The following is a 6,939-nucleotide window of genomic DNA, read 5'->3' as shown; positions in this document are numbered from 1 at the left end:
GGGCTGCTGGTTGGGGGTGAGGAGCACCAGCCTGGTGCAGGGGGGCAGGGTACTGCGGATTGAGGGTGAGGGGCACTGGCAGAGCTGGGGGGTGGGCTTGGGAGTGAAGGGTAATGGAATGGGCAGGGCCAGGTCACTGACATATCACTGCCCCCCCCAGTCATATACTCCCCCAGACCGTGACGGGTGTCTTGCTTTTTGGAACTGGAAATATGGTAATCCTCTTCATAGTTAAAATGATTCCTTCATTAAAAAAAGATTTGAAACTTCACTATTAAACACTGGCATTTTTTCATGACCTTACCTAGGGAGGCTTTCATGATTATGATAGAGAGCTCTAAATGGTTCATTGCGAGGCCTTTTCTGGTCCTCTATTTTGGAAACCAACAGGAAAAGCAGAACATTACATATATGTGCTAAAGAATTGTATACCTTTTGGAGGAGCACTGTCTGCTAAGTCCCAAATTTGGCAAAGCCCTTAAAACCTGGCTTAGCTGTATGAGTAATTCCATTAAAGTCATCTAGACTTCTAGTCTTAAAGTTAGGTATGAGTTTAGAAGTTTTGCTGCCTTCTTACTTCCCCACGGGGGCTCTTTTATTTTATTTTCATCTTTGGGGAGGAGGGTGGAATAGCACTTTGAGACCCACGACCACATTCTTAAGTTACAGAAACAGGTACCAATAGTGAGTCTTATCAAAAGCTGATAAGATGTCCAGCTTAGATCTAAAGGTAAGTGACCCAGCTCTAAAATGTGTAGACATGTTGTTGATTTTCCTTACAACCTTAAGCCTGTAGTTTATAGGACTCAAACTACTTTCTGCTCAAAAGCAGGAAAGACAGATGACTCTAGATAACAGACACAACCTTATTTTGTGGTAACTAGTAATTGATTTTAAGAATCAGAGTGAAGCCTTTGTGGGTTCTGGAAAGTGGCAATACCATGCTCTTCAGGTCCATGAAAGCTGAGGTATATCAGAAATCCTGTGCCTGCTTCTAAAATTAATGGACCTGCTCTGCACAAAATTATCATTAATGGTATCTATAATGTAACCCTTCTTAAGTACAGTAATTTTTGCTAAAGAGGTGAACCTGTTAAAGGACAAAACTGACAAAGTGCTTAAGATAACAGTGTGGGAGTTCTCCATTAGGTTTCATAATTTACGTGCCTGTTTAATAATGTTTCTCTACGAAAGACATAAGAAAAAAGAAAGTGGGGGGGTCAAGTTATAAAACACCCTTTCCTAGGCCTTGCAATAACATTAAAGGAGGTCTTAGTTTTGTTACTTGTGTAAAGTATTAAAAGGAACTGACTAACTACATAAGAAAGAATTTAAGCTTGAAGCTTATATTGCCAAATCAGTTTTTGTCCACAATACTTTACCAGGCAAATACACATCAAAATGTTTAAGCAAAGTTTACTTTGGATACAAAACTACCTCCTTGAAAGGCTAATTCATTGCTGCAATTATAGCTGCCTTTCACATTCCAGGGAAAATAAATCACAGTTTATAGTGTTAATTAAAAATACACAATGCTGCAGAAAACTGAAAATTGTTTGAAAATAAAGAGAGGGGGTTTTATACATTAAACAGTGTTCCAGGTGCACCTGTTTCTCAGATCATTAGAAATTATAAAAAAAAACCCTGCTGTTATAATTATAATAGTAGTTATTATTTCTCAATTTCCAAAACGCTCCAATCTCTTTAATACCCTGGTATGAACCTACTGTTAAAATTACAACAGTTGATAAATTAGATGTTCCATAGATTGGTTTGAAGTACCACTTGATGTTTTGCAAATCTGATCAATTTTTTTCTTATATTTGAAACATCCAGCACTTTTTCCAACATGACGTTCTCCTGCAGTGTAATGAATATGCCTAATGCAGGTACTACAGTGTTAAAAAACAGATTAAATAAAAAATCAATCAGGTACTGTCAGTATGATATTTTTCCATCCATTTTGGGATTATTTGGCCTGTTTTCTAATACCTTTGATTTGAGTCAAAGTATTATCATTATTAATATCAAAAACTAAAATTTAATGGTCAGAAAGCCCAATCAGGATTGAGATCTTTGTTATTTTTGGTGTTTACCACGAGGTTGTATATATTATAGTAAGAAGTCACCCACTAACGGGATTCTACCAACAGAAGCAAACGGTGTCCAATGCAGAGAAGAAACCTAAAAACGTACAAGCTATACTCATCCTAGTCCCTGATCTTGGAAAAATGCAGGCCCAGCAGTGGAGGCCTGAACAGGTAAAGGCTCAACTTGCCCTGCGACACAGGTCCTATGCACACCTGTACTGATGAACAAAACCAAAAACACATCACAGCATTTACCTCTACCAGACAAACTAGAAACCTGGGGGAGAGGGGACAACTGATAGTCAAACGAGCATACATCCAGGACGGTAGGAAACTATTCTAGCATAGTAAGCAGCCTTCAGTAAAAAGCAGTATTTTGACTCCTACTCTTAATTCCCCTCTCCAATTGGTGCTCATAGATACTTGCGCACGGCTCCTTTGTGTTGCCACAACATTGAATTGGATCCAGAGCCTGTCAGTTAACCATGGCAGAAGCTGCTAAGATGGTTGTAGAGAAGTCTCCAGCTGCAGTGCAAGTTTGGTCTCTTTTCCCAGCAAGCCAATTCGTGACACTTCAACAGCAAGGCCTATGGCAATGAATTTGAACTCGAAGAGCTGCTTTTTTATTGGTCAAAAGAAAGCATACTGAAAATAGAACATGATGGCTTTTGTGTATTCCCCAAGATGAATAATGCATAAGACACAATTCACTGTAGCATAACTTAGAATTGACTCTGATGGAGGGATGATGTGTTTTTCTTGCTGCTTATGTTTCCAGTGTCCCTTTCCTTGTAGGATATTTGGGTACTGCACTCCTGTAACTGTCTAAGGCAATATTCTTCTGCCCAAACTAGCATGCTGTTAGAAATATCTTAAAATATAAAGCCTGCATGGCAGATGCATTCTCAGCTATTACATTAACAATAAGCTATTTGTGCTAAATTTCTAAATATTTAAACGCGTATGAATCCACAAATGACACAAAACATGTAAATAAAACTAAAATTTTGTAGAGAAAATGCTCCAGATGGAGCCATTATGCTACTACCGGGCTACAGCATGAAAGGATTAAGACAAAGAACAAAAAATAGAAAGAAAGCTAAATAGATGTGCAAGTGTCACTTTTCAATATTTGCAATAGCTCTGTAGGCATACAATGGCACAATGTTCTAGCAAGTATGAGAGATGAAGCAAGGGAAAAATAACTATAAGCCGTAGAAAGAAGAAAAAAAAGAAATGAAGCTGAAGTTAATGTGGAAAAGAATCATCTGCAATTTTATTCACAATTTTTAAAAAAAAATACTGATTTCTGGACTCTGTGTACTTTGGAGTTCTTGATGCCATCGGTTCTTGGAGAAGCTATGCTCATTAGAGATGACTAAAATTACATGTGCTACCTCGACCTTCCCATATAAGCAACTTTAAGGGGAAAAAAGAAAATGATTTCCTTTAAAGATGAAAGAGCACGGTTTAATGAAAAGTAGGATTTCCCCCGCTCCTCTTCTCCAAAAATTGGTTTCTGCTTTTGCAATGAAGCATGTCTGGTTTGACAATCACAAGTTTTCAGTGGAATTGGACCAACTTAAAAAAAAAAAAAAAATCAACAAAACTTTATAGGCCATTTTCCCTCACAATTTTAATACAGGTAATATTCAGCTCTTATTTAAAAATGGGCAAGTGCCTCTGAATAGCTTAGACAAGGAATATAGATGCCCTACTAGCATTGCCCATGTTTGACTGGTTTCAGGGACTGTATGTCATCATTGAGGCATTTGAAAGGATGACAAGCTAGAAAATAAGTCTACCAACTTTAATTTTTGTTCATGGGCTCATGGGTACAAGTGATGGTAGTGTTCAAGTATTGTCATAGAATCGTCTGCCCATTGAACTGTTTTGGGAAGCAAGCAAGTGAATTAAATATATACCTGGCATGTTTTTCAAGTGATTCCAATTCCAGGACTTCCAAGCAGCAAACAAACAGGCAAAGCAAAAGGCAAGGACAAGATACTCATACAGAACTCAGCACCTTGGGTGTATTGGTGGGTCATCTCCCAGAAAAATTGGATTCCAATATTTCATTCCAGATTATTAAGGAGCTTTCAAGGGCCAGGAGAATATGTCTATTTTAATAAAACTATCATACAGGTCAAATTTAGGTTTTAAAAAAATTGGTAGAATCTCTTAGGGCAACTAGTTCTTATATGGAGAAACAGCACGGTTCATGGAAAACAGCACTGAGAATGAAAAAACTAGAATTTCTTTCCTGGTTCTGACATCTAACTTCTGTTTAACCTTGGGCAACTTCTCCATTTGGTTTCCTCAGATGTAAAATAAGGATGAATACTTCCTTCGGAAAGAAGTTGAGCATATACAAACATACGTTACTACAGAGAAGCTAAATATTACCAATGCCAACTTGCGCCAGTTTTATAGGGGCAAAAAGTACATTTTCTGCTACCCTCCCCTGCCTTATCCACCTGCCAGCTGTGGATAACATAATTGCCAGCATATTTTTTTATGTTTGTGCCCGTGGTTCCTGTGAGGCAAGGTGGCCACCTACCTTGCTTAGCCAGAAAGCTGGCTACTGATAATTGCATTATAGATCTCCTTATCATAAAACAGAAGAAAGTAGTTGCTCATGAAGTACTAGAAAAATATTCCCAGAAAAAATATTTTTTTGCAATAGATGTTGAAATTAAACAGAAAATGTTCTATAGATTTTTTTCTTATTCTGGTTTCATGAAGACTTCAAACCAAATATTATTGCTGCTCCCCTGTGCACACAGTTTTCATCTTCCTCTCCTCATTAACAAGCCCTCTGTCACCTTTTTGAACCCTCACCCATCCCACAATGCCAAAAGACCTCCCCGTGCCTGACCTCTCTTGCACACAGCTACTGATCTAGCTGGCTCTGTCCTTCTGCTTGCCTCATGCTGTGCAAGAGAAGGATGATAGATTATTCTCAGCATGAGGTCCTGACAAACCTGTCCTCCCACAAAGCTGGCTCCTTATTGAGGTGGCACTTAGGAATCAGCAACTGTGTAACCTGGAGATACATTAATAGCACAGAGGGAGAGAAGGTGCTAGGCAGGAGCAGGTCAAAAAAATTATTCCACAAAAGATTTTGAACCTGGCCTTTCTTCCCAGCAGTGACAAACTTGCCATTCTGGTAACTACATTTTAAACTTTAGCAAATAGCCGATTTCAAGCGTATGAACTAACTGGAATTAGATGGTGCCCAGAATTAGATACACTTGTACATTATAAACATTTTTAAGGCTCTGTGAATGATGTACAAAACTGGCATATGAAAACTAGCAACTGAGAGAAACTTCTTACATCCACCCAGCAGAGAATTAGCTCCCTCAAAGAGTTCATACGACAGTCTCATAATTAGGAGGAAACAATATCAATGCAAGTCTATAGAAGCATGCGAGAAAAGACAAAGCTATATCAACAAAAGTCTATAAAGCAACACTTTTTTAATCTAAAGAAAGGCAAAATGAGATCAATACAAGTCAATGGGACTGGTATGATGCGTGGAAGCACAAAATAATGCTAATTAGTACAAAAGATTGCCAAGACTGACTATTTTAGACTGAACAATATGGTAAAGCATTATGTGAACAATTGACTTCTTTCCAATGCTGCACAACTTTTTCCCTTCCCAAATCACAATGCTGTTTTGTTTACATCAATTATTTTGTTTTTATTAGCTGCATAAAGATCTATGAAAATCCTTGCCTTAGAGTAGTGAAATCTATATCCATCAAACAGTGCCTTACATGCATTACATCTTTCCAAACCTATTTCAGCTTATGCCGGCTGCTACAAGAGGTTTTCTAACCACCAGAGCAGCCAGGTTCTGCAGCATCCTTCTAATCAGAGTAGTGAAGGTAAAAAAAATCCTCCTGTTTTTTAGATGGAACCCAAGAAGCGTATGAAAGGTTTACATGCCAGAGAATTTGCAATAAAAGAAGACAGATTTCCCTGCAGGTTGTGCTATGATAAAAAAATGCTATATAGGAAACAAAATGTTTCTAAGAAGTATTTCAATAGTTACATATATGTATGTTACAATTAATTACTTAAAGATAAGTCTTGAAGTGGCATGCCTGTCCAGACAAAGTAATTTTTGTTCAGTTTTGCTATCTGCAAAGGCATGATCTCCTTGAATTTTTAGACACATTGTTGTCTTTACATATCTTTTGTATTTATTTTTCAAGAATATTATAGTGAAGATGTTAAATGGAAAAAATGTTCATTGTAACAATGCATTTTAAAAATTGGTTTTCTGGAAAGTAGATTATAAATGAATATGTTGGCACCAGAAACTTGGTTTGAAGGACAGTATTCATTCAACAGGGAAAAAAAAACCATGCTAGCTCATCTATAATTTTATTGAGCTTAACACAATCCAAATTCTAAAGGTCACATAATGTATATATTTTATAAACTGTTTGAATGCACATCATCTACATATCAATGTTTATTTGGCAAGCCGTGCTGTGCTGAAACAACTGAGTTAAACACCAGTGTCTATGAAATAAGCTATTTCTGGTAGTTCAGTCACCACTGTTATTAGCTTAATTACAATACAAATACATAAAACACAAACAATATTCTTCCCACACCTCGATTTCATATTATTAACTTTGACTTGGGGATTTTGTAGCAAATTATTGCTGCTATCAAGTTTTAAAAACTCACCTAATAAGGATCTCCAGACTCCTCTCTTTTTTGGAGCTCCTTGGAAGCTCAACTGTGGTCTGTCACAGAGCTGTGCACCCAGAAAGCAGCGTGCAGATGAAGAAACCCTCCATCTAGATCCGAGAAAAAAAAGTTTGAT

General features: G+C 37.5%; 1 long non-coding RNA gene across 1 annotated transcript in view; it reads right to left on the bottom strand.

Annotated features, from left to right (window-relative positions):
* LOC109300760 overlaps positions 1-6,909 on the bottom strand; it is a 749,811-nt gene extending 742,902 nt beyond the window's left edge. Inside the window, exon 1 of the long non-coding RNA XR_002098321.1 lies at positions 6,801-6,909. This is a non-coding gene — a long non-coding RNA (uncharacterized LOC109300760). The remainder of the gene's footprint in view (positions 1-6,800) is intronic.
* Positions 6,910-6,939: the final 30 nt, after the last annotated feature.

Source organism: Gavialis gangeticus, unplaced genomic scaffold (genome assembly GCF_001723915.1).
Source record: "Gavialis gangeticus isolate Ggan-Ray unplaced genomic scaffold, GavGan_comp1, whole genome shotgun sequence".
Lineage (NCBI taxonomy): Eukaryota > Metazoa > Chordata > Crocodylia > Gavialidae > Gavialis > Gavialis gangeticus.
Note: the sequence above shows the minus strand (reverse complement) of the source record. Positions and strands in the feature narration are given on the sequence as shown.